Here is a 27,946-nt window from a genome sequence, read left to right as displayed (position 1 = left end):
TCTGTTAGCCATTTAGACAAGGTAACTTTGGTAACCGCCATACCTTTTCTTTGGTCAGCAAAGGATATAAATAGTTGGTCTGATTTTCTGTCATCTTTTGTCCTTTGCAAATAAAACCTGAGTTGTCTGTGGACGTCTAACTTATGCAGCATATATTCCAACTTGTTAGTGTGATCTTTGAAAAAGGTGGAAAGTTCGATGGACTGGTTAATATTTGAAAGTGAACAAACTTTTGGGAGAAAAGACGGATTGGTGCGTAATGTCACTCTATCCGAGTGGAAAATCAAGTAGGGAGGTCGAACAGATAGCGCGTGTAATTCCGAAATTCTACGAGCAGAGGTTATAGCCACCAAGAATAATGTTTTCCATGACACGAACTTAAGAGAGGCTGTGGAGGCTGGTTCAAAAGGGGTTAACATTAACTGGGATAAAATTAAATTAAGATTCCAAGGAGCAACTGGGTTACAAATGGAAGGGCGGAGGTGAAAAGTGCCTTTCAAAAACGCCTTGCAAAGTCTGTGGGACATGATGGAAGAATTTTTGTAACCCACATGAAAGTTCGATATGGCCGCCAGTTGGACTCTAACTGTGGACGATGATGCTCCTTCTTCAAGATCTTAGACAGAAACTCCAAAATTTTGTGCACCGGTGCTTCTGTTGGATCTAATCCTTGTTGTAATGCCCAATAAGGAAAACATGTCCACTTGCTCCGGTAAGTCTTTGTAGTGGATGGTTTAAGAGAGGAAACAATTATACGTTTAACAGCAGGGGACAAAAGGCTTGACCTGGCTAGGATGGGAAGAGGACCAGCCAAGCTGTCAATTTTAGGGCCTGCAGGGATGGATGAGGGACTCCTGACGCATGGGTCAAAAGGTCTGGAACTGGGTCCAGAATCCATGGCTCCTCGATTTGATGGGCCTGAAGAAAGGGGAACCAGATCTGTCGAGGCCAGAATGGGGCTATTAGAATTATGGTCCTTTCCAGACATTTGGCTTTCTGTAGAAACCTGGGGATTAATGGAATGGGTGGAAAAGCATACAGGAGACCCGGGGGCCAATCGTGAACCAGTGAATCTCTGGGGACACTCCCTGGTGGAGGGAGAAGGGCAAAGTAGCTTCTGCATTTGGCATTCATCGGCGATGCAAAAAGGTCGCAGCAAGGCTGGCCCCACTTGCGGAATATAGCTTCCGCCACTTGAGATTTCAGAGACCACTCGTGAGGTAACAGGATGGCTCTGCTCAACCTGTCCGCAATTACGTTAGACGTCCCGGGAATGTGCGTTGCTATCAGAAAGCGTCCGGTGGAGACAGCCCATTGCCAGATCCTGAGGGCCTCTCTGCATAGTGGATAAGATCTTGTTCCTCCCTGTTTGTTGATGTACCAGACCACTGACATGTTGTCTGCCTGGACTGCCACTGTTCCTTGAGGTAAGACGCCGTGAAAGTGTTGCAACGCTAGAAACACCGCTCTTAGCTCTAGGACATTGATGTGCAGTTTGCATTCTGTTCTGGACCATTGACCTTGGACTGTCTTTCCCTGGAACAACCCCCCCCACCCACCCAATCAGGGAAGCGTCCGTGGTTATTGTCACTATCGGGGTTGGCAGGGTAAATGGTCGACCTTGTGTCAAGTCTTGAGATAGCATCCACCATCGTAGATCCTGCTTGCAGCAGGATGTGATTAGAATCTCGTGTGACAACGGCAGGTGCTGATAGGACCACTGGACGAACAGTAGCCATTGTAGGATCCTCATGTGCATTCTTCCTAGAGGGACTGCAACCAGTGCAACTGACATTAATCCCAGGACTCTCAAAACCTGTTTTGCTGTAGCTTTTGTCTTTTGAAGGAGTATTGCAATTTGCTCCCTTAGTTTTGAAACCCTTTCTGGTGCAAGTCTGACCGTGACCAAGGTAGTGTCCAGTTCTACCCCTATAAATGAGATACGCTGTGATGGCGATAAGGTAGATTTTTCTAAATTGATTGTAACGCCAAGACGGGAACAAAGACTGTTTGTGTAATCTCTTGCTTGGAGCAGATGATACTCGGTAGTGGCGGAGAGGAGCCAGTCGTCTAGATACGGAAACACCCGGAATCCTTGTTGTCTCAAGTGAGACACTACTATTGCCATACACTTGGTGAACACCCTGGGGGCTGAGGTGAGACCAAATGGCAGAGCCCGAAACTGAAAATGACTGGCTCCTAGCTGGAAGCGCAGGAATCTCCTGGACGGTCTGGCCATTTTTATATGGTAGTACGCGTCCTTGAGATCTATAGAGCACATCCAGTCTCCTTCCTGCAGAAAAGGGAGGATTGACTGTAGCATGACCATCCGAAACTTCTCCTTCACAATGAAGGTGTTTAATTTGCTGAGATCCAGAATTGGTCTCCAGTCCCTTGTCTTCTTTGGAACTAAAAAGAACCTTGAGTAAGTTCCGGATCCTATTTGGTCTGCCGGGACTGCTTGGATGGCTTTTCCTGAGCAGCTTCTGGATCTCTAAGGCTGCCTGATATCGCAGATTGGGTGGAACATCTGGGAATCTTTTGGTGGTAGGGGGAACGTTTATGAATTTTATGTCGTAACCTCTGGTAATTATATTTTGTACCCACGCATCTGAGGTTAAATTTCGCCAGGCCAGCGGGTACAAAGTTAAGCGTCCCCCGACTGCCTCCAGAGCAGGACAGTCGGGCCTCCTCTCAGGAGTGCTGGAAAGGCTTGCCAGAGAAAGTATCTCTGTCGCCCTGGTTTTGCGGACCCCCTCTGCTGTTTGGACGGCGTCTTCCATTCCTTCCCCCTCCTCTGCCTCTGGAAGGGGCATTATCACTCTGTGTGGACTGAAAGGAACCCTGTGTCTTACGGAACCACATCTTTCCGCCTCTTTGCCCTTTGGGGTATGGTCTGGAAGGGGCGGAAAAACGGACTCCTACAGCAGATAGGGTCTTCCCTTCTTGCTCACACCTAGTGAGGGTCTCCTTTACTTTGGGGCCAAAAAGAGAGGCACCATCAAACGGGACGTTAGTAAAAGAAGACTTGAAGGATTCCGCAAAGGAGCACAGCCGCAGCCAGGATCGTCTCCTAAGAGCAATCGCTGAAGCTGCCGCTCTACTCGCACCTTCGGCCGCATATGAAATGAGCCTCATGGAGGAGTTGACTACAGAGTTAAGGGTATTAAGTTGTGCTGTCACTTTCTCGGTAACAGCAGCATCTGTACGACCCTGGAGAGTATCTCCGAGTTCCTTGAGGAGATCCCTCTGTAAACGTGTAAAATGCGTCAAGTAGTTCAACGATCGCATGGAAAAAGTCGCAGAACTGAAAACGTGCTTCCCATATCTGTCCATCGTCCTAGAATCCTTATTAGGAGGATGGACAGCGGAAGAGGACTCTGACATGTCCTTCTTAGTGGCTGCCGCCACCACCATAGTATCCACTGGAACACCCTTGGTAAGAAAACTCTTGCCCTGGGGGGCTGTTATAAACTTATTTGGCCTGCGGGGAACTGGTTCCACAGTGTCAGGTGTCTCCCAAGCCCTACAAGCTATCAGGTCCATAAGTTCGTCAAAGGAAGGGGTCACCCAGGAGGTAGAAGGTAGATCCACAGAAGGGTTAAGTGGCTGCCAATCTCCCCTCTGTTTTAGGATCTCCAGGATGTCCGCAAAGGAGACATCCTCCAAGGGGGACCGTGGGGACCCTTCTGCTTCATCTAAATCTGTATCTGATGTAAGAGATACCTGTGGGGAATCTATGTGCCTCCTCTTGCACAGTCTTTTCCTTGGTACTTCTTCAGATGGGGCTTCTGGAGAAGCATCCGAGGAACCGGGAGCACCCAAAGGAGGCAACTGAGGCATTGGGTCTCGATGCTTCGTAGGAGCCGAGGATACAGAAGTCGAACGTGGACCCTTAGGGGGGAGGAGAAGAAGAATCCGATGAGATATGTGTCTGTTTCGACAAGACCTTCCTCACGGCGTCGAAGGCACCGGTACCCGGATCCGAAGACCTTCCTGGTTTCGAGAAACCAGGAACAATCCCCGAGACCGGGGGTCCGGGCTCTAACCCAGAGGACGGTGCCGAACTAATCTGAGCCGAGGCTCCTAGGGGGAGAGTCGGTACAGACATCTCAGTTCGACTGTCCGCCCCGGAACCAAGGAACGATAGTCGGCTCCGGGACCCCTCGATCCGTTCCGAGGGCGTCGTGGTCAACGGTACCAAAAGCACGGCTGTAGGCTTCGGTATTGATGGTTCTACCATCATCGGAACTTCGACTCTCGGCTCCGAAGACTCGACAGGTCTCGGAGGAGGAGCAGTAGATGACCCAGGGAGGGCTTCGAGTTTCTAAACCAGCTGGGACGAAACTTGGATCAATTTAGAAAGGGCAGAGTTCTCCATTAACTTCTGTATCACTCGATCCACATCCGAATCAGATAAGCGTTTCGAAGAGCGGGTCGAAGGGGCCGAAGTAGTCACCGAGTGAAGGATCGATGGCGGTGGAACCTCCGAGACCAGCTCCAAGACCGGAGTCTCAATCAAAGATATACATTCGACAGCCGACTCCGAAGTCTGTGGAGCCAGTGTCCGAATCTTAATAGAGGTGCTCGGAGCCGATGACTTTGGCTCCGACACTCTCGAAGACTTGGACCCCTTTGAAGACTTGGATACCAATTCAGCCTCATCAAGGGCCTCCTGAAATTCGGGCTTTAATAAACCCCTGTCTACCAACTTCCTGCGTCTCTCCATCATGACCCTCCCACTGAAGGAATGACAAATAGAGCAGTCCTCCTGTAAGTGGAGAGGGCCAAGACAGTAGACGCAGGAAGAGTGGTTATCCGTGATGGACATTTTCTGTCCGCATAGACATTTCTTAAAGACTGATTTTTGCTTCTCAGACATGTTCAAAAAATCAGACATATACCTATAAAAACCTGAAAACAAGAAAAAAATTAAAGGTATCACTACACACACAAAGAGTAAAGACTTAAGCCTTTCTTAAAGAAAAAACACCTGTTAAAAAGACAGGATAATAGGCCTGAAAATTGCCTTAGAAAAAGTTATAAAATAATAAGGAGAAGAAGAACATATAACTCCCCCTGCAACTACACTAGTAAAAGACTAATATATATATATATATATATATATATATATATATATATATATATATATATATATATTTCTAACTATCAATACTAATAAGGTAAGTTATAGAAACACTTCGAAAAATAGAAAAAGTTTACTGGCCCGAGCTTCTGCGATGCATCTGCTGCCGCGGCAAACTAGATCTGAGGGTTAGCACTAGGGGATTGTGGGATAGGACTGTGCCTCGAGCTTTCTCAAGATGCAGAGGTGTAGAAGTGGCCGTCTCGGAGCCAAGGATCGGCTCCGAACCCATGCATAAGAACAAACGGCGAGATTGAACAATTTCACATTGGAGCATAAGAAAATTCTGGGAGAAATCAATTTTCAGCAAGGAATATTACTTACAAGTGGGGACTGGAATTTGATTTGTAGCAGTAAAGATGTGTCTGGGAGGCCCAGAAGGGAAAATATAATAAAGGAGGGTAAATTTTTGACGAAATTTGTGAAAATATTTGGAATGGAAGATGTGAGTTCAGTAAAAGGAGCTCGGAGTGAATATACATATTACTCCCCAAGATATAAAAACTGGACTCAGCTACATTGAATTTACATTTCACAGGAACATGTGCACTTAATTGAAGGTCTTGATACTCACCCAATAACTATTTCAGATCATGTATCGATAATAGCTAAAATAAAAGAATTGGGTAATGAAATAAAAATGAGACATTGGTGCTTTCCCAACTATCTGCTGAAAAGAGAGGAGTTTAAAGAATGGGTATTGGAGATTATTCTGGAGCTGTTAGAGAAGACAGAACTTTCTTCTTAAAATGTATAGCCAGGGATTGGGATAAAATTAAGGCGGAGTTTAAAAATAGGGTGGAAATAAAATTTAGAGGGACTGACAAATGTTAAAATATTGCAGAATACGGTGAATCTCACAGAACAAGAAAAGGATCAAATGCAGAATGCTAGGCAGAAATAAGGGATTACCTTGATAATATGCACAAGCTTAGAAAGATTAATGTTAAGCAACTTTTTTTTTTTTTTTTTTTAACAACAACACTACAGCACAAAATCTTTTAGCACAATGGCTCAGGCAACATAAAGCAGAAAGGGCTATCGTCAAACTTTCTTAACTATAACAAGGAAGGTAACAAGAGATCCTGTAGAGGTATTAGAAACATTTCAGAAATTCTATGACAGTCTCTATAAAGCAGAGAAATAAAAAAATCAAGAAAAGATAGAAATGGAAATATTTATGGCAAATTAAATATGCTAAGGTTAGAGGTAGATGAGGCTCATTTCAGAAATTCTATGACAGTCTCTATAAAGCAGAGAAATAAAAAAATCAAGAAAAGATAGAAATGGAAATATTTATGGCAAATTAAATATGTTAAGGTTAGAGGTAGATGAGCCTCAATTACTAACAGGATAGAAGGAGATGACATACAAATTGTGATGTATAACCAATCTACAGGAAAATCTCCAGGAATAGATGGTATTCCTGTGGAAGTTTGGAAGCTAGGAGAAAAAAAACTAATAAAAATCTGAAAGGATTTGTTTAACAGTATCTTAAGAGGAGGAGAAGTACCACCATCCTGGAAGAAAACAGTGGTAGATGTAACAGGTAGGGTAAAGATCCATCAGATCTAGCTTCATACAGGTCCATTTCAACCCTAAACCATGATTATTAAGTGTTCATGTCCATAACGGCTAAAAGAATGGCAAAAGTAATGTGAGAGGTATGGATCAATGTGGTTTTATGGATGGAAGACAAACATCTGACATTACCAGAACACTGATGATCCATTGGGAAGCAGAATGTAAGAAAATACCATTGTTGTTGGTGGGTCTTGATGCACAGAAAGCATCTGACAGAGTAATTTGCATTTCCTGAAAAAAATTATAAGGTTGATTAGGAGGATATATGAGGGATCGGAAGTGAAAAGTAAAGTGGGTGGGGTCCTCTCTGACAATTTCTACTTGAGCTGTGGAACCAGGCAGGGGTGTCCTCTTTCCCGTTTATTATTTGCAGTACATTTGGACCACTGGCAAAGAAAATAAGGGACTCAGAAATTTGAGGATATAGTTGGTATGGTAGTCAAGAAAAGCTGGCTTTATTTGCAAATGATATTATTTTAAACTGCACAAAACCAGAAAGGGACATTACAGTGCTGTGGAACACATTGAGACTGTTTCAAACCTTTTCATGTTACAAAATTAAGGAAGCAAACACAAAAACAATAACGGTAAATTATGTAACCACATACAAATTTACTTAGGAGGATGGATTATTTTATTTATCTATTTCAGTTTGATGACAGGGGAAGTCCACTGGGCCAAGAAGACCCCTTTTCATTGGAGGCCTGGGGAGAAGAGCTCCATTGACCATTACAAACATACACAAAGCAATGTAGTCATGTACATCAGGATTAAAAATGACAGTTGTGTGGCAACTAAGGATATGAGGGAAGAGATGAAACAAAAGATAATACAAAAACTAAAAAAAATGGAAACTTCTTTATATGGATATAGATAGTAAGATACAAGCAGTTAAAATGTTTTAGTCCCTATACACTGGTCAGGCATATTTTTATCAACAGAAGAAAAGTTGTGGATAGCAATTAATAAACAGATGAAGGATTTTATCTAGGAGGGGAAGACTGCAAGGGTCAAGTGGGATAAGGTTATTCTTCCAACAGAACAGGGTGGATTGGGATTACCAGAGTTGAACGGGTATTTCAGAGCAACACAGTTAAGGTTCCTATACATAGCACAAGCAGAAAAAAAGAAGTTATGTTCTTACCATAACGTTCCATCTGTGTTGTTCATCTTCATTCATTCATTACTGATGGGTGTCTGTTCTGTCCTCGGAACAGAGTCGGCCTTGTAACAAGCTCATGCCTGCCAAAAAACTTTCAAGCTAAGCTTTTACCCACAATGCCTTTCTCCCTGTTACCTCAGATCAAGTTTGTCCATTATAAGTAAAGCAGAGGCTTTCTCTGAGCAGAAACCCTAAAGTAGGAGTACGACCCAATCAGATCCCTCAGGAGCTTCTGTAAGGGGAGGGTAGGTGGGACATAAAGAATGAATGAAGATGAACAACACAGCTGGAACGTTATGGTAAGAACACAACTTCTTTATCTAATGTTGTTAATCTTCATTCATTCCTTACTGATGGGACAGAGTCCCTAGCTACCTTTAGTCCTGGGGGGCCCTTATGGAAGGATGTTCCTGAGTACCATTGAACCAAAGGATGCTCTTCCCCTGGAGGCCAAATCCAATTTGTAATGAGTGATAAAGGGGGTGAGGGGTAGTCCAGTTGCAATATCATTCAATGAAGCCTTTGCGGGAAAAGCAACAGAAGTTGCTACTGACCTGGTGGAATGTGCTAGAATTTTATTTCATTGGTAAATCAAGGATATACAGTTTCTCAACCACTTGGGTAAGGTTACTTTTGGAACAGGATTTCCCAAATTTGGACCTGAATAGGACACAAATAACTGGTCTGATTTACGTAATGACTTAGTTCTGTCCTGGTAAAAACGTAACTGTCTATGTACATCCAGCAAATGAAGACATTATTCTCCTTTGTTATAGTAGTTGGGGAAAAAAAGACTGGAAGGTCAGGCGTTTGGTTAATTGACAATTCTGAAATAACCTTGGGCAGAAAGGAAGGATTAGTTCAGAGTGATACTCTGTCTTTATGAAATACCAAGCAAGAGCGTTTAATACACAAAGCCTGAAGCTCTGAAATGCATCTGGCTGATGTGACAGCTATCAAAAATAGTGATTTCCAGGACAGAAACTTTAGGTCACAAGTGGAAGCAGGCTCAAGGGGTGATTGTGTTATGAAGTGTAGTACTAGTGTTAAATTTCAAGGTTCGATGGGTTCCCTGAAGGGTGATCTGATATGCAAGACACCTTTTAAGAAAGTTTTGCAGAGAAGATGGGAGATTAGTGATGAGTCTTGAAACCCATTATTGAGATAGCAGCTAAGTGCACTGAAATGGTTGAGGCTGCTGCTCCTGAATGAAGAAGACTTGATAAATAATCCAATTGTCTTTATCGGGACCAAATAAGGAACCTCTGCCACTTATTGAAATAGATTTTCCTGGTGGATAGTTTATGTGAAGCCTGAAGGATGTTACACACTGGGGAGGTAAGGTTATTCTGCCTGGCGATTACCTGGTGGATAGTTTATGTGAAGCCTGAAGGATGTTACACACTGGGGAGGTAAGGTTATTCTGCCTGGCGATTACCAGAAGTGGAGAAACCAAGCTATCAGCTTGAGACTTTAGGTGTTCAGGTGAGTCAACCCTTGTTGGTGTGAGATCAATTCTGGAGTTGGATCCAGAATCCATGGGTGATCTACTAGATGAAGCCAAAGGAAGGGAAACCAAACTTGTCGTGGCCAGTAAGGAGCAATGAGGATTACTCTGCTTCTCAGATGAAGGGCTTTCTTTAGAAATAGGGGGATTAGGGGGAAGGGAGGGAAAGCATACAGAAGTCCTGTGGGCCAATCGTCAATCAGATCATCCCTCGGGGACTCCCCCTGTGGGGGAATTAGGGTGAAGTAGCTGCTGCATTTGTGGTTTGCTGTAGAGGCTAGGTTTCAGCAAGGCTGGTTCCAACAACTGAAGATCTTTGTTGCAATAATAGGATTGAGGAACCATTCGTGAGGCAGTAGGATGCATCTGTTCAGTTTGTCTGCAATCACAATGGAACTCCCAGGAATATGCGTTGCAATCAGAAAATGGTTGGAAGCTATTGCCAAATTCTCATGGTTTCTCGACACAATGGGGAGGACTTGGTTCCCCCATTTGTTGATGTACCAGACTACTGACATGTTGTCTGACTGAACAGCAATTATCCCTGATGGAAGGTTAGATGGAAATGCTTGCAATGCTAGAAGCACTGCCCTTAGTTCTATGGCACTGATATGCAGGTGGGCCTCTACGTCTGACCAAGTACTTTGGACCGACTTCCCCTGGTAAAGCCCCCCCCACCCTATGAGGGAAGTGTCCATAGTCACTGTAGCCCTGTGATGTTGTGGGTAAAAGGGGTGACTCTATTGTTGTCCATCTGGCTTCATCCCCCACATTAAATCCCGCTTGCATCGCTGAGTTATCCGTATTTGAAGGAACAAGGGATGTTGTAAGGGGTACCATTGTGTTAGAAAGCGCCATTGGAGAATCGTCATGTGTAGTCTTGCCAAGGGCACTATGGTAATTGACGCAGCCATGGAACCCAGGAGTTGAAGGATTGTTTGAGCTGGGACTAAATTTTGACAGAGTATCAGCTGAATTTAGGATCTTATCCTGTGTAGTCTGTGGTCTGGGAAAGAGACTAGGTAAGCATTTGTGTTGTAAATGGCTTCGATAAATTCTAATGACTGAGAGGGAATCAGGTTGCACTTTCATCAGTTTATTTAGATTCCCAGAGATTATGCTAGTCCAAGAGTGTAGTTTATTGCCATCTCCAGTAGATGCTTGGTGGGGGCGGTGAGGAGCCAATCGTCTAGATATGGAAACACCCAGAATCCTTGTAGTCTCAAGTGAGCTGTTACCACTGCCATGCACTTGGTGAACACACTGGGGGCTGTAGAGAGGCCGAAGGGCAGCACGTGGAACTGAAAGTGATTGGTCTCTAGCCGGAAGCAAAGAAATCTTCTGGAGCACTTGTCCATTTTTATGTGGTAATGCGAATCCTGAAGATCTACTGAGCACATCCAATCGTCTTTCTCCAAGAACAGGAGGATAGACTGAACCGTGACCATCCGGAATTTTTCTTGTTTGACAAATTTGCTTAGGATGCTGAGATCCAGAATTGGTCTCCAGTCCCGTCTTTTTTTGGCACTAAAAAGAATCTTGAGTAGAATCCGGATCCTATCTGGTCTGGTGGGACTGTCTGGATGACTCTCTTTTGAAGCAGCTTTTGAATTTCTAGTGCTGCCGTTTCCCTTGGACTGGGTGGGACGTCAGGAATTCGACTTGGTGACATTGAGTAAAGAGTGAATGGGATGTGGTATCCTCTGGTTATGATCAGTTACACCCATAAATCTGTTACTGTCAGCCAGGCAGAAGGGTGCAAGGAAAAACGTTCCCTGACTGCTTCCAGAGGAAAGCAATCAGGCCACTCCTCAGGAGCGCTGATAGGGTTGTCCAGAGAAAGAATCTCTGGAGCCCTGGTTATGTTGACTGCCTCTGCCCTTGTAGGGGTCTTCTGGATGAGTTACCCCCTCTGCCCTGGGGAGTATACCTGCCATGTGTGTCACGGAAAGGACCCTGCAATTTCTAGTGCCACATCTTTCCGCTCCTCTGGTTCCTAGAGTATGGATGCTAAGGGGTGGAAAAACACGTCCATGGCAGACAGGGTCATGCCATCCTTCTCACACCTGACCAATGTGTCTTTCTCTTTTGGGCCAAAAAGTGAAGAAGCTTCCACTGGAGCTTTAAGAAAGGAAGACTTAAAAGGGTCTGCAAAGTCACAAAGGCACATCCAGGCGTGACTTCTCATGACAACACCTGAAACCGCTGCTCTGGCTGCTCCTTTAGTGATGTGGGAAATCAGACACATAGAGGAGTTGGATATGGATTCCAGGGTAGCTAGCTGTGAGGCAACTTTGTCACGGACCTCAGAGACAGCTCCTCCTAAGGTTTCAGAGAGTTCTGCGACTAAGTCTCTCTAAAGCCTGGTGAAGTGTGCCAGATAATTCAAAGACCTAACAAGCAAAGGTCGATGATGCAAAGACTTGCTTCCCTAACCTGTCCACCGCCCAAGACTCTCTGTTTGGGGGGTGGACAGTCTGGCTCTCCTCGGCCAGTTCCTTTTTCGTGGCAGCCGCCACCACCATGTCTACTGGAAGACCCTTGGACCAGTGAGGGTGCTGCTCGGGAGGAGATAAAATTTTGTCCAGCCTCTGTGGGATCTGTTCAATGCTATCAGGACTCTTCCATGCGCACTGTACGATGAGCTGAACCAGCTCATGTGCAGGTGGGATCACCCAGGAAGTAGAGGGTTGAGCACGAATAGCCTGCAGGAACACAGACTCCTCAGAGAAGGGATTGGTGGACTTCCAGTCACCCCTCTGTTTCAGTATTTCAAGGATGTCTCCAAATGAGACATCAGCAGGAGGCGACCATGGGGACCCCCCTCTCCTTCATTGTAATCCATGTCCTCAGTAAGAGACTCCTCAGGTGAGTGCACGTGCTTCCTCTTGCACGTCCTCTTATGCGGTACCTCTTCAGCGGGAGCTTCTGAAGAGGAGTCCGAAGAAGGGGCACCCTGTGGTAGGTTATCCTGAGGCTCTTGTACTCTATGTCCTGAAGCAGTGGCTTGTGTCAGCTGTGGCTCAGAGGAAGGGCATATCTGGCGTTCTGATGCTGAAGGTTTGCCTGCAGAGGCAAGGGCCCTCTCCATCTCTTGGAAAGCTGGCTTGCCTGAAGAAGGATGAGAGCCCAAAACTGAGAAAGACAACCTCAGAACCGAGGTCACACCCCGCTCCAATGAGCCCGCTCCCAAGGAAGGAGCCTCAAGGGGACTCGGTACAGACAGTACTCCTGGAACCATGGCAGACGGTACCGTAGAAAAGTACGGAGCCGTACCAGGTGCCATGGATGCTGCTGTCCAGTCCTGAACCTGAGGATGGCTTGGCTCCGAACAAGTCAAAGGCCAAACGGACAGCTCTGGAGCCACAGTGAGATCCACTAGTGGCACTGGTGTGGGAACTGAAAAAGGAGTCGGTGCCGAGTACTTCCAAGCCTGCAAAGAAGTCAAAGGAGGAGAATAAGCTAGAGTCTGTGGAGATAGGTTCCCAAGCCTAAAAGGAAATAGGGTCTTAGAAGGTGTAGCAATTCCTCTGGCCACCAGCAGCTGGTCCACAAGATGCACCAGGTCCAATTCCGTGAGGCTCCTGGTTGATCTTATGGATATCCCCGATGAGGACTCTGGCCCTTCTAAGAAAGGGCTAAATTGCTGCCCAACAAAAGATCCACTGAAGGGGAGTACTGAGTCTGTGCAGTATGGTCTATTGGCACCAATATCTCGAGTTTAGAGACGTGTGGCAGAGGTGTTCAAATTTGGGACAGACACTGTGGGCAAGCTCGGTATGGATGTAACAGGTGTTATGGTCAGTGTGCATGTCAGAATTTGCAGTTTAGGCAGGGTCTGTGCCGTAGTCGTTGTTGGTACCGAAATAGGCACAGACGACACAATGGTTGTTGATGGTACCGAAGACACTGCTGTAGAAGTTAGTTTTGACTCTGGAGCCAGAGAGGTCATTTTTGAATTTTTGGTCTTGGTTCCTGCTTCCTATCACCGGAGTGTGAAGAAGGAACTGAATGGGGTCTCTTTTTATGCTCTTTTCTGGGAGGCGGCGAGCCCTCCGATGCAGAGATAGCCTCTGAGAAGTGTGTCTTAAGGAGGCCCTTCAGAATCAACTTGTTTCTCCTTTCATTAAGGGTTCGAGAACTAAACCCCTGGCAAATAGTACAAGGAGGCTGTACAGAAAGATAGGGAACTCCCGAACAATATACACACGAAACATGAGTATCACTGTTAGGCATCTGGCAACTACACTTATCGCACTGTTTAAACCCTGAAGCTCCTTTTTTCTCAGACATAACACCATAAATATAAGTATCCAACAATACAGGGAAAGGTAAAGAGGAACGATTTTTAGATTTTTTTTTTTTTTTTTAAAGAAGGGAAGCAAAGAGAAGGAAAGAAATACCAGCAATGCTATTGAAGGATTACCACAGAGGGTAAAAGGAAAGGGCCGGACCAACAACGGTACTTGATATTACTGTAAGGTATTTGAGGAAAAAGATATTTAAAAGTGGGTAAAAATTAGCAAAAGACTAAAGAAAGGGAGTTTAGAATGAAAATAAGGTGAACAAATTCAAGAAAATGCTTTTATATACATAAAACTAAGTACTTAGCTGAGAGTTGGCTTGACACAGCTTTAAGGCTACATGGCAAATGAGATCTGAGGTAACAGGGAGGAGGGCATTGTGGGTAAAAGCTTAGCTCAAGAGTTTTTTGGCTGGCATGAGCTTGTTACAAGGCCGATTCTGTTCCAAGGACGGAACCGACACCCATCAGTAAGGAATGAATGAAGATTAACAACATCAGATCTATAATTCAAAGTGGAAAGAGATATGATGAAACAGGGGGAAAGCTCAAGTAACAGAAAGAGACTGGGATTTTGGATGCAAACCTTTAAGAACAACAACAATAATCATACAAAATATAATATTCATAAAGTAGCAGAAGACCTTTTAAGAACTAAGCCAACACAGGAATGGACAAAGGAGATTCTGACAATAGGGATAACTGCAATTATGAACAGACAATAGGCAAGAGGGGGCCAGAATTTATTGGAGAAAACTGGGAAAGGAACCAAGGTACTGGGAGCAAATAAACTAGAGGGAAAGGTAACAGAATTGGAGCATGACAAGAATTTATTTGAACTGCAAGCTAAAGATTGCCTTCCATATCAAGGATTGATATCAGAGTACAGCCAAAGAGAAAAAAATAGGGGAGGGGGTCCTAAACAAAATACCAGCACTGATAGAATTTTTAGTAGAATCTAGAACAGAAGTTGCAACTAAAAAAGGAACAATTAGTGGAGCATAAAAAATATTGCACGATTAACTGTAAGAATCAAACAGAGGAGTTTAGGAAGGACTGGGAAGAGAGATTAGATAAGCAAGTCACAAAGAAACAATGGGGGATATATGTATGACTCCCAAATATGCAACAAAATCGAGACAATTTCGAATCTTTGCCTGTAAGTGCTTACTCAGGTATTTCTATACCCCAAAATGACTTTATAAAGAATTTTTCCTAAGGTAGACAGCAAATGTGGAGGTGTGATGGGGCAGAAAGAGGTAACTGGGAACATATTTTCTGGGAGTGTAATGAATTGGTAGACTTTAAGGATTCCATGCAGACTGCTCTGTTGGAGATACTTGGTGAGCAAGTTGACTAGGGAAATGATTTTTTTGAGATATGATACAAACTCGTAAATTGCCTAGACATAGTAATGCCTCGCTGAGTCTAATTAAAAAACAATTACTAGAAAATGGAAATCAAAGTCTAAACCAACTTTACTAGAAGTAGTTAAGATAGTAACAGAAAGGCCGCGGTGGTGCAGTGGTTAGTGTTGTTGCCTCACAGCAAGAGGTTCTCCAGTTCGATTCTCGGCTGGAGCACCTTCTGTGTGGAGTCTACATGTCCTCCCCGCGGTAGAGTGAAGTTAAAGACATACAGGTAGGTGCGTGCGTGAATGGGTGTGCCTTTTTTGAAGGCTGGGCGTCGGGCTGGCAACTCGGCACTGTAAAAATCCACTGCCAGTCATTAGCGGACCGGAGTTCCGCTGTGGCGACCCCTAACCAGGAAAAGCCGAAAAAACATTACTAGTTAAGATAGTAACAGAGTTAAAACAAATGGAGGGATCTTTAGAAAACAGTACAAGCAAAGTACATAGGAAAACAAATGGGAACTGTGGGATCAATACATGCAGAGGAGGAACGAGGTTTAAAAGTAAGCAAGATTTGAATGAGCTATGTAATGGCTGACTAACAATGACTGGATATTTTAAAAGTGATGCATGAGATTGTGTCACTATAGTTTACTGTTATACTGCTCTCTCTCTCTCTCTCTCTATATATATATATATATATATATATATATATATATATATATATATAATTGCAAAATGGCCTATGTCATATTGTCATATGCCATACATGATAAAGATGTTTCTTGTTTAAAATAAAAATAGGCCTAGTATCCAAACCCTTGAAAAAAAGCACAAGAAGAAGCCACAGTCTAGTAGAACGAGCCTTAACAGAAGAAGAAGAAAGGATCTTGCCATGGAAGGCACAACAAAAAAGAAATGGCTTTAGAAATTCATGAAGAAATAGTTTGCTTGGAAACAGCCAGACCTAATGATCCCGGATGAAAGTAAACAAAGAGCTGATCAGATTTACGAAAAGTCCTAGTCTTATCCAAATAAAATCTGAGTTGTCTAAGCACGTTCAAAGTGTGCAGCACCTTTTTACTAGCAGATTGTGGAGAAGGGAAAAAAATGGGCATAAAGAAGGACTGGCATTACTACTGTGGCTCCCAGTACTGAGAATGATACATTTGGACATCACTGTTATGTCCTATGCTATGTGTGAAGCATGTGTGTGATGTACAGCATACCTTAAAGCAACCTAAAGGCTTTGGTATACTGGCCGGATGTCAGGCCGCCCTTGGCAGGGGATCCCTATTGTAAAGAATGCTACAACAGTGAAATAGGAGGACATCATACTATCACTGTAATGCTGATGATTTACAATTCTCTTTCCTTTTCTCAGGATAAATCTACTATGAATTCTTAAGCTGATGACCAGGAATGTATCAAAACTGGATGACTAGCAATCATTTGAGGCTCAATACCTCTAAAAATGTGGCGGTGGTAATCATGCCATTTTTAAGGGACTCAAGCTGCCCAGTTTTAAATTGGCTACTCACACTGGTTTAAGCTTACATTTGTAAATGGTCAAAAAAACATGGTATAGTTTTAGATAAACTGACACACTGAATTCTGCTGTCATGTGTTGCCAGACCATACTGTCTGTATGTAATAAACACCTTCCTCATTAAGTATCTTTCTCCTGTTGAGGATCTTTCATGATGCATGTCATGGCTTCTTCCCATCTTGATTACAGCAAACACCCTGTACCTGGGGGGTGCCTAAAACAAGGCTAAACTGAGTATTAGAAATTCCTTTTTAAATTACCATAGAAGATGAAGTTGTTGCTAGTGACTGCTGCTTAGATGCAAAACTCTGCAGGGCAAGCTTGCATCCTTCTGAAGAAATTGTATGCAAGAGCAAACAGGTCAGATTACTCAACCTCTTGACAATTCCATAGCTTAGTTACTTACAGATATTCCCAGTTACTATCAAATGACTCTGGTTCTGTTGAGCCTGAAGTCACTTTTATACCGTCTTTAGTCTGTTAATTTATTTCACCATAGATTAGATGGGCTCCCCATATCTCAAGGAGCTCTTGGCTAGTTACTGTCCACTTAGGTCCTTGCATTCCTTTTCCCTGGGAGAGCTGGAGATTTCCAGATTGTGGATGCAAATTTCTAGTAATTGTTCTTTGTATTACCAGGCTCCCCAGTTGCTGAAACCTCCTACCCCAGTAGGTAAGGGACACACCCTACAACTAGCTTCAAGAGGTCCATAAAAACCTAAGTTATTTTCAATGGTATATAACATACTATAACTTTTAAATGATTATGCAATTTTAATTATGGCTTAATTTTACTGATGGTGCATGGATTCACGCACCTTACTAAAACCACTTTGAACTTTTATCATACTACTGGCTACTGTAAACTGGCTACAATTTTATTCTTGTGAGTAAGGTTATGGTTGGAGAAAGTCCACAATGATCAGTTAACTAACTCTTCAGCTTATCAGTAATAGAAAAGGAGACAAACCTTTCTTCATTTTTGGTGCAATGCACTCATTCTTTGGCCATTTTTGGCATGGAAGGCACTGAAGTTGCGCCCTATCCATATCCAAAGAAAAAGCAAACTGGCATTAAGAGTCTAAAGCCACTGAAAGCAGTTTCTTCTTAAAGCACAGTGCTGACGTTTGATGAGATACAACCCACAAGTGCTCAAAAAAGAACCTTAGGGAAAAGGCTTCCTGAAAATGAGCTACGCAGAAAATTTCAACAAAGGATTAAGCATTATACTACATTCTATCCAGGATAAAACCTTCTAACACATGCTTTGACAAATGTTCACTTCCTGAGTGAACAATATGTTTAAGTGTTAAGTGGACAATAAGTCTATATATGAAATATATCTCAAGATTTAATGTAAGAGGCAGAAGCTACTGCGGAAGATGAAATTTTGATTTTAAACAGAACTGATACTAAAAGTTCACACAGTACTATAAAAGCACACCAAGCTTAAACTGCCACAAATTATGAGTGAATTCAAAATATTATTAAGAGGATATAGAAATAAACACTGCCATTTCTATGATGACCATGTGGAAGGTGCAATAAGAAAAAAGGTGAGGATTTATGAGAGGGTCTGAGCCAAAGAGTTTATTAGTTTTTTTTTATTATTCAAAACCAACAAGTAAAAAAACATTCAGGTGGAAGCAGCACTCTTACTAAATTAAATACTGGACAAAGCCCAATGTAGCCTTATCCACAAAAAAAGCAAGACTCTAACAGTACAGTACAGTTGTGTAAAATCTTACCATAACAGTAGATGGTCTTCTCTTCACTGTTGTAGTATTCTTTACAGTAGGGATCCCCTGCAAAGATCAGCCCAAAATCCGGACAGTATACCAAATCCTTTAGGTTGTAATGGGTATGGGGTACGTCAAACGTATGTTCCCTTGTGCACGGGGTAAGGCATAAAGGTGATGCCCAGATTTACCACTTTCAGAACTGAAAAAGCCTCAGTAGGAATGACGGTTTAGGGATACAAGTAGGTAACACGTGCATCCACAGAAAGAAAAAGGTTCAGGGGAAGGAGGCAGGGAGCAAATGCTGCAACAGTGAAGAGTTACTGTTATGGTAAAAATTTACACAACTGTACTATGTCCTTCCATACCACTGTTGCAGTATTCTTTACAGCAGGGAGAGTACAATAGCTCAGGACAAAGACTGGGAGGAGGAATGGCCAGCAAAGCCCTCTTGAACTTGCCATGAAGAATGGCTCTGGCAAAACCAGCTCAAGCACTAGAAATCTCATACAACTTATAGTGCTTGGTAAAAGTATGCACAGAATTCTGGGTATCTGTCTCAGTAACAGAATTAGTATCCAAATGCTTTAAAAAAGCACCACAAGAGGCTGCAGCCCTAGTAGTGTAAGTCTTGACATAAGGAGGGCTCTTCCCATTAAAGGAACAACAAAAAGCAATTGCTTTAGATGTACAAGAAAAAAATGTTAGCTTGGAAACAGCCAAACTGAAAGACCTAGAATGAAAGGAAACAAAAAGCTGCTCAGATTTATGAATGGCTTTAGTTTTGTCTAAATAATATCCAAGTTGTCTATGCAAATCCAAGGTGTGAAGAACCTTCTCACTAGCAGATTGTGGAGAAGGGAAAAAAGTGGGAAAATAAATAGACTAAGTAAGAGACAACTCATTAACCACCTTCGGCATAAAAGAAGGATTAGTGCGAAGAGACACCCTTGTCCTTATCAGAAAAAAAGAGAGACCACCATAAGGGCTTGCAGTGCATACACCCATCTGGCAGAAGTAAAAGCTAAAAGAAGAACACACTTCCAAGAACAATGCTGTAAGAAAGCTGAAGCAGCAGACTCAAAAGGAGCCAGAGTCAACTTTTCCAAAAACAAAATTAAGGTCCCAGGAAAGAGGAACAGGCTTCCTGGGAGGCCAAATGAAGGATGCCTTTAAGAAACTGTTTGGCCTGAAATCTAGAGGTCAAAAGCAGAAAAAGCTGATAGGTGGGCTTTAACAGAAGAATATGCCAACCCAGCATTGGGCAAGTCACACAAATAAGAGAAACCCAAAGGAGCATCCATAGCATGTGAACTCAGGCCACAAGAAAGACAACGCACAGATAATCTCTTCCCTTTGGGCAAATAAGATTTTCTAGTATTGTTTTTTGTGGCCTCTTGCAGGACCCAGAGCGCATCATCAGAAAACATGTCTGAAGAGAATAAAAACCCTATCACCCACAATGTCAGTAGAAGAGTGGACAGGCGGGGATGGATCAGAGATCTCTTCTTGTGTGTGAGTAGGTTCATCCTCTGAGGTAACTGGTGATGACTGTCCTTGGCTAAGTGCAGAAAAAGAGGGAGCCAATGCTGTCTGGGTCAAAAGGGAGTCACCAGCAAGATCTTGGGGACATCTTGTTTTATCTTGAACAGGACCTTCAAAGGCATAAAGAAACATCTTCTTCCAAGAAAATGAGTGGGACTCTGACACAAAAGAGGAAGTTGTCTGTTCAGAGGGGAGACAGATCTACTTGAGGAGTAGCCCACTGATGGACAATGTCCAGAAACACATCCCTGTGAAGCACCTACTCATGGGATTGTGATACAGACATGCTTAGAGAGTCTGCCACAATGTTCTGATCTGAGGGAATGTAAACTGCTTGAAGTGTCACTTGACACTGGTTAGCTAACTCCTATACTTGAAGAGCTATCTTGTCCCCCCCCTTGCTTGTTAATATACCACATCACTGTGGTACTGTAAGTACCTCGAGGGACCCTGGAGTGAAAAGGGGATGAAATGTTGGCTTGAAGAGCCAACAGAAAAGCTCTCATCTCTTTCACACTGATGTGGTCTTTCAATTTGTTGAAGCAACCACAGGCCTTGCACCTTTAGATAGATGAAGGAAGCTCCCCAATTCCATGTCAGAAGCATTTGCGAACAATTCCAGAGAGAGGAGGTTGAAAAGGAAGCCCTGGATTGATTGACAATTGCTGAATCCACCACTGAAATTCCAGCTTGAGGCATGGAAGAAGAGGGACTATAAAATCTACAGCATAAGAGTAATGGTGGTGGCCATGAAACTCAGAGCTCTCAGAAATTCCCCGGCTGTAGCCGAGGCCAAAGGAAGAAGTGATTGAAAGGAGGCAACAAGAGTTAAGGCCTTGGTAGGAGGCAGGGGTGTCAGCATTGGAACAGACTGAGTCCTGCATCCTAAAAATACATAGTCCTGTGAAGGAGTCAGGAAGGACTTTTGGAAATTTATAGTGAACCCCAGGGTTTACAGGAGATAAATGTTGGTAATCAGGAGCCTGAGATTCAGTAGAAAAGGCATCCATCAAGGCAGCCAGTACAGTAGGAACAACAGAAATTTTAAGAGAATCCATTTGTAGAAGTTTGTAATACCTCTTCTGAACCCCAGAAACTTCAGCACAATCCAATCTGAAAAATTCCATCATTCTGGAAATTGTGTCCCCAAAGGGGATGTCCTCAAAAGGAGAGTCAGGACTAGTGGACTCCTTTTCCTCAGAACCACAGTCTAAGGGAGAAGGAATCTGGGAAGAACTGGCAATGGATTCCTCATTCAAATCTTCCTCCTCTTCAGAGGAACTTTGTTCCCTAGACCTCTTAAGAGGAGTAGAAGACAAAGGGGAAGCTGGAACAGAAACTCCTTGAGGAGACTTCAAAGCCATAAGGACATTAAACAAACCTTGAGCAAAATTCAATCATTCACTCTTACAGTCCTTAGGAACAGAAGAAACATGCTTAGTTTTTTTGTTTCTTCTTTAAAGGGACGTCAGCCTTGTAAAATTTAGAAGGGTCAGACCCTGTAAGATACTCTATAATTGTAGTCAGTACCTCCTCCCCAACCAAAATCTAAGGAACACCCCAGGTCCTTTGGTAATAATCAACCGCGGTTTCCCCTGAACATCCAAAGCGGACATCTGCACGGCCTCCAGGGATGTGTGTGAAGCCGAGTGGTGGCAGCAGAAGAATCCAACAAAGGAACAAGGCAATTATCTGGGCCTTCACTAGCCTCAAGAGAGATGTCCAGTGGAGGCAGCACAGCTGAAGAATCAGATCTAGCTTTCTTGGCCTTCTTCATGGATGGCTAACCCTCAGAGCAGGAAGATCCTTCCATGGCATGTTTTGCCAAGAGCTTAAGACATTGGTTTTCTAAATATATCATCAGAGGAAAGCAGACTATGCAGTGTTTTGGGGATGAAAGCCTGGCAAACAGAACAAGACATATGGTCGTGGAACACTGCTCATGATGACCTTTATGAAGAATCTGTCTTCCGCTCTGGCATTTAGCCTTTCTGGATGACATGAACCCCACAAGCAACAAATACAAAGGAAAAAAATAAGACCAAAACCCCAATGGGGCACCTATCTGAAAAACAGCTTGGTGAACCAGAAAACAAAGCATGTGCTCAGACCAACGATCGAAGATGGCATTTAGACTGGCAACAAAGAAGTTCTGAGGATGGTACATCTGGATGCCACCTTTATGCCCTGCTCTGTACCTAGGGAGCATACGTGTGATGTATGGCATACCCTTAGCAACCTACAGGCTTTGGTATACTGGCTGGACATCGGGCAGCCCTTGGCAGTGGATCATATTGCAAAGAATACTGCAACAGTGAAATGAAAGGACATCTCATAGTACCTCTTCTGAACTTCAGACACCGGAGCACAATCCCATTTAAAAAACTCCATCATTTGGGAAACTATATCACTAAAAGAAATCCCCTCAAAGGGAGATTCAGAACTAATAGACTCCTCTTCTTCAGAACCATAAAATAAGGGAAAAGGAATCTGGGATGAGTAAATCAAGGGTCCTTCATCAGAATCTTCCATGTCATCAGAGGAATTTTGCTCCCTAGGTCTCTAAAGAGGGGTAGAAGACCCAGGAGGAGCAGGAACAGAAATCCCCCTCAGAAGGCTTCAGAGCCATAAAGGCGTTAAAACAGGCCTTGAGTGAAGTTATGCCATTCACTCTGAAGATCTTTAGGAGCAGGAGAAATATGCTTGTCTTTTTGCTTCTTTTTTTAAGGGTTATATCAGCCTTAAAGATCTTAGGAGGGTCTGACCCCTTACGGCATTCAGTTAGTGTAGTTGGCATCTCTTTCCCTTACTAAAATCTGAGAAACACCCCTAGGCCTGTTGCGTTACACACTACTAATGTATTTGCTGTTCAGCTAAGAAATTACTTTTTTTGTATTTTGTCCTAAGCTGTTTTCCTGTAACTTAGGTCTGTTAGCGATCTCCACCCCTTCTCCTCCATTTTCTTTCAGTGTGTGTGTTAGACTCCATTGCAGTCACGTTTATTGCTGGAGTGTGTCAAATCATTATTATTTGACCTATTGGAATGTCATTTTGTATGAAGGTCTGCACAGTTTTTGAAGTAAACTATTTAATGGTCTCCACAGGTGTCATTTTGCTTGAGTCACTGTCTGCCAATATTACTGTGGTGGTAAATAAACCTTCTCAAAACATCTTGCTACAGATTAGGAGATTACAATTGCTATGCACAGCAGGGAAGGCAGAACAAGGCCCTTTGGTAATTATCAGTTGAGGTTCCCCTTGAACATCCAAAACGGACGTCTGCAATCCGAAGCGGTTGCAGCAGAGCAATTTGAATGAGAAAGCGATCAGTCCTCCTGTTTCATTAGCCTCCAGAGAGAAAGTTGGCAAATGTGGCACAGCCAAAGAATCTGACCAAGCTTTCTTGGTATTCTTCTTCATGGATGGCTGACCATTGGGCTAGGTAAGATCCCTCCATAGCATCTTTAGCTAACAGTTTAAGACACTGGTTTTCCAAGTAAATAGCTAAAGAAGACAGCTGACTATGCAATATTTTAGAAACAAAAGCCTGGCAAACAGCACAAGACATATGGTCATGAAAAGCATCTAAGCAAAACAAACATTGATTGTGACAATCTTTATGGGGAATCTGTTCTCCCACACTGGCATTTCACCTTTCTGGATGACAAGAAACCCACAACCAAAAGAATTCAAAAAAGCAATAAGAACAAAAACCCCAATGGGGCACTTAGCTGAAAGCAGCTAGGTAACCAGCAGGCGAACGAGCATTCAGACAGACAACTGAAGATGGTGTTCAGACTGGTGGCAAAAAGTTCTGAGGATGGTACTTCCGGACATCACCTCTATGCCCTATGCCATGCGTGGACAGCATATGTATGGCGTACCCATTACAACCTAAAGGCTTTGGTATAGTGGCCAGACTTCGAGCTGCCCTAGGCAGGGGATCCCTACTATAAGGAATAATGCAACAGTGACATGGAAGGACATCACCACTGCCTCAGTAGGTCCTCTGCCACAGGAAAACCTACAAAAATGCCCCGCTGAATAATGTATCAGAAGCTTATTCAGTGGAAGAAAAAAAAATAACCTCACATGACACCTTGACTATGCCCACTTTCATGAAAATCAACCTGTCAACTTTTTATTTCTCCAAACATCTTTATTAACTTTTCACATATGACAAAGGCAATCTTACATTTATATATAAATGAAAAAACACACAAAATGATACCACTTTAGTTGCAAACACTTTACATCACAGACACCACAGAAACAGCTTTAGTTGGAAACATTATACATCACTTATAAACCATTCAGTCATTGTCAGTTAAGCATTACATGGCTTATTTAAATCCTGCCTCTTAAACCTCGTTCCTGCTCTGCATATATTGTTCCCACAATTCCCATTTTTTATGTAGTTTGCTCTGTACCTTTTCTAAATATCCCAGTTCCAGTTGTTTAATCTTTGTTACTATATTCACCACCTCTAGTAAAGTTGGTCTAGACTTTGATTTCCATTTTCTAGTAACTGTTTTTCTGGCAGCCACCACAACTAGACTCAGCAAGGCTTTAGTATGTCTAGGCAATTCCGATTCTGTTTCATAACTCCAAAAAATCATCTCCCCAGTCAGCCCAATCTGCTCAACCAGCATCTCCAACAGAGCTGTCTGCATGGAATCCTTAAAGTCTGCCAGCTCATTACACTCCCAAAAAAATATGTTCCCTGCTACATCTTTCTTGCCCATCACACCTCCAACATTTGCTATCCACCTGAGCAAAAATTCTCTGGAGTCTACTTGGGGTATAAAAATACCTATGTAAACACTTCCAAGCAAAGATCCTAAATCTTCTAGACTTTGTTGCATACTTGGGAGATTATACATATATCCCCCATTGTCTCTGTGAATTGCTTATCCAATCGCACTTTCCAATCCTAAGCTTCTCTGATTGAGTCTTATAATTATCATGCAATATTTTATATGCTTTAATAATTATTCCTTTTTTAACAGCTGCTTCTTTTCTAGATTTTATGAAAAACTCTACCAGTGTTGGTCTTTTATTTAGGAGCCACCTATTTCTTTCTCTTTGCCTTCTCTATCATGGATTGATATTAGAGTAAAGGTAATCTCTAACCTGCAGTCCAAATATATTCTTGACCTCTTCCCATTCTATTACCTTTCCCTTTCTAGTTATTTGCTCTCAATAACTTGATTTCTTTGCAAGTTTTCTCCAATAAATTCCAGCACCCTCTTGCCTATTATCTATATCCCTGACTACAGTCATCCCTATCCGCAAAATCTCTTTTCTCCATTTTCATCCTGGTTTGGTTCTTAGAATACTCCCTGTTATTTTATGAATATAATACTCTGTATGATTTTTGGCTGTTCTCCTTAAGAGTCTGCATCCAAAATCTCAGTATCTCCTTATTTCTTGAGCTTCCTCCCTGTGTCAGCATCATTCCTTTCCACTTTGGATTATAGCATAGCCTTAACTGTGTGTGTGTCTTTCGACTTTTCCCAGTTAGGGGTCGCCACAGCGGAACTCCGATCCGCTAATGATTGGTAGTTGATTTTTATGTGCCGAGTTACCAGCCCTGACGCACAACCTTCAACGAAGGTACGCCCATTCACGCATGTCTCCACGCAGAAGACGCTCTAGCTGAGAATCGTACCAGCCAGCGTCTTACTGTGAGGCGACAACGCTACTGCAGCACCACCACCGCGAGTATAGCCTTAACTGTGTTGCTCTAAATTACCCCCTCAAATTAGGTAATCCTAGTCCGCCTTGTTCGATTGGTAGAATCAGATTATCACACTTAACCCTTGCGGTCTTCCTTTCTCACATAAAATCCTTCAACTCTTTTTTAATTGTTATCCACAACATCTTCTCAGGTTGATAAAAGTATGCCTAACCTGTGCATAGGGACTAAAAACATTTTAATGGCTTGTATCTTAGTATCCATACCCATATAACAAAACTTCCAGCTTCTCAATTTTTGTATTATCTTCTGTTTAGTCTCTTCCCACATATCCTTAGCTGCCACCACAGAGTAATTTCTATATCTATACTCCTAAATACTTCATTTTATCACGTCCCCACAAATAAGGATATTGGTGGACCAATTAGTGTGTGGGTACATAATTTACCGCTATTGCCTTTGTATTAGCTTCATTAATTTTGTATCCCAAGAAGATCTGAAACGGTCTTAAAATTTTCCACAACACTAATGTCCCTTTCTCATTTTGTCATGCATCAAATAATATCATCTGCAAACAGAGCCAGCTCTTCTTGACTACCATACCAATTACATCCTTGAATTTCTGAGTCCCTTATTTTCTTTACCAATGGTTCTAAATACAGTGCAAACAACAAAGAGGAAAGTGGACAACCCTGCCTGGTTCCTCTACTCAAGCAGAAATTATTGGAGAGAACTCCACCCACTTTAATTAGTGCCTCCGATCCCTCATATATTAGTCTAATCAACCTTATAATTGCATCGGAAAGCAAAGGCTTCCACTGCCCTGCTCATTATGTCCCAGTCTACCTTGTCAAATGCTTTCCCTGCATCAAGACTCACCAATAAAAGTGGTATTTTCTTACATTCCCCTCTGGATCATTAATGTTTTGTTAATATTATCAAGTGTTTGCCTCCCCTTCACAAAACCACACTGATCCGTATGTATCAATTTTGGTATCACTTTTGCCATTCTTTTACACACAAGGAAACTTTATAATCATTGTTTAGTATTGAAATTGGCCTGCATGAAGCTGGATCTGATGGATCTTTACCTCTTTAGGTATTACCGTTACCACCGCCTTCTTTCAGGATGCTAGTACTTCTCCTCTTGAAATACTGTTAAATAGAACCTTCCTGATCTTTATCATTTTTTCCCTCCTAACTTCCAAACTTCCACAGGAATACCATCTATTCCTGGGGACTTCCCTGTAGATTGGTTATACATGGTCATTTCTATCTCATCCCTTCTTAGCCTGTCAGTAATTGAGGCTCATCTACCTCTAACTTTGTCATATTTAATTCTTTCATAAACGCTTCCATTTGTACCTTTTCTTAATTTCTTTATTTCTCTGCTTTATACACATTTCCATAAAATTTCCAAAATATTGTAATACTTCCACAGGGTCTCTTGTTATAGGCTCCCTAAGCTTGGCGACTGTCCTTTCCACTTTCTGTTGCCTGAGTTGTGCTAAAGTTTTTGTGCTCTAGAATTATTATCAAAAAACAGTTGCTTAACAGCAATCTTTCTAAACTCATGCATATTATCGAGGTAATCCCTTATTTTCTGTTTAGCTTTCTGCAATTGCTCCTTTTCTTGTTCGGACAGATTCCCCTTATTTTGCAATACTTTAACATTTGTCAATTCCTCTAAATAGTTCTTGTTACTGTTTAATCATATCTCCCTTTCTTTTATTTCCAACCTAGTTTTAAGCTCCACTTTAATTTTATCCCACTCCTTAGCTATGTCTTCAGAAGATAATTCTGTCTTCTCTAGTAGCTCCTGAATTAATCCCACAACCCATTCCTTAAATTCCTCTCTTTTCAACTGACAGGTGGGAAAGAGCCAGCGTCTCACTGTTATTTTATTACCTTGCATTTTTATTTTAGTTATTATTGGTGCATGATCTGAAATAGTTAATGGGTGCATTTCAAGACCTTCAACTAAATGCATTTATTCCTGTGAGATACAAGATCCATCAAACCTAGCCCAGTTTTTCTATCTCAGTGAGCAATACGTAAATTCACTATGAACTCCTAGTAATGAATTCACATCTTCCATGCCAAACATTCTCGGAAAATTTCTTCAAAAATTTACCCTCCCTTGTTAGATTTTCCCTTCTAGGCCCCCCAGGCACATCTTAACTGTTGCAAACCAAATTCCAGTCTCCGACTATAAGTAATCTTCCTTGCTGAAAGCGGATTATTTCTCCCAGAATTTTCTTAATCTCCATTATAGCAGTTTTAGGGGGGGGGGTGTAAATGCATGCTAGTGTAATAAGCTGTTAACTTTTGATTTTATTTCAAGACCCTTTGATTTTGTTTA

General features: G+C 42.6%; 1 protein-coding gene across 1 annotated transcript in view; it reads right to left on the bottom strand.

Moving 5' to 3' along the window:
• THOC1 (THO complex 1) overlaps positions 1-27,946 on the bottom strand; it is a 1,639,837-nt gene that overhangs the window by 264,568 nt on the left and 1,347,323 nt on the right. The window lies entirely within an intron of this gene.

This window comes from Protopterus annectens, chromosome 3.part0 (genome assembly GCF_019279795.1).
Source record: "Protopterus annectens isolate FY-2018-M chromosome 3.part0, PAN1.0, whole genome shotgun sequence".
NCBI classification, from domain to species: domain Eukaryota; kingdom Metazoa; phylum Chordata; order Ceratodontiformes; family Protopteridae; genus Protopterus; species Protopterus annectens.
This window is presented reverse-complemented; position numbering and strand designations above follow the sequence as displayed.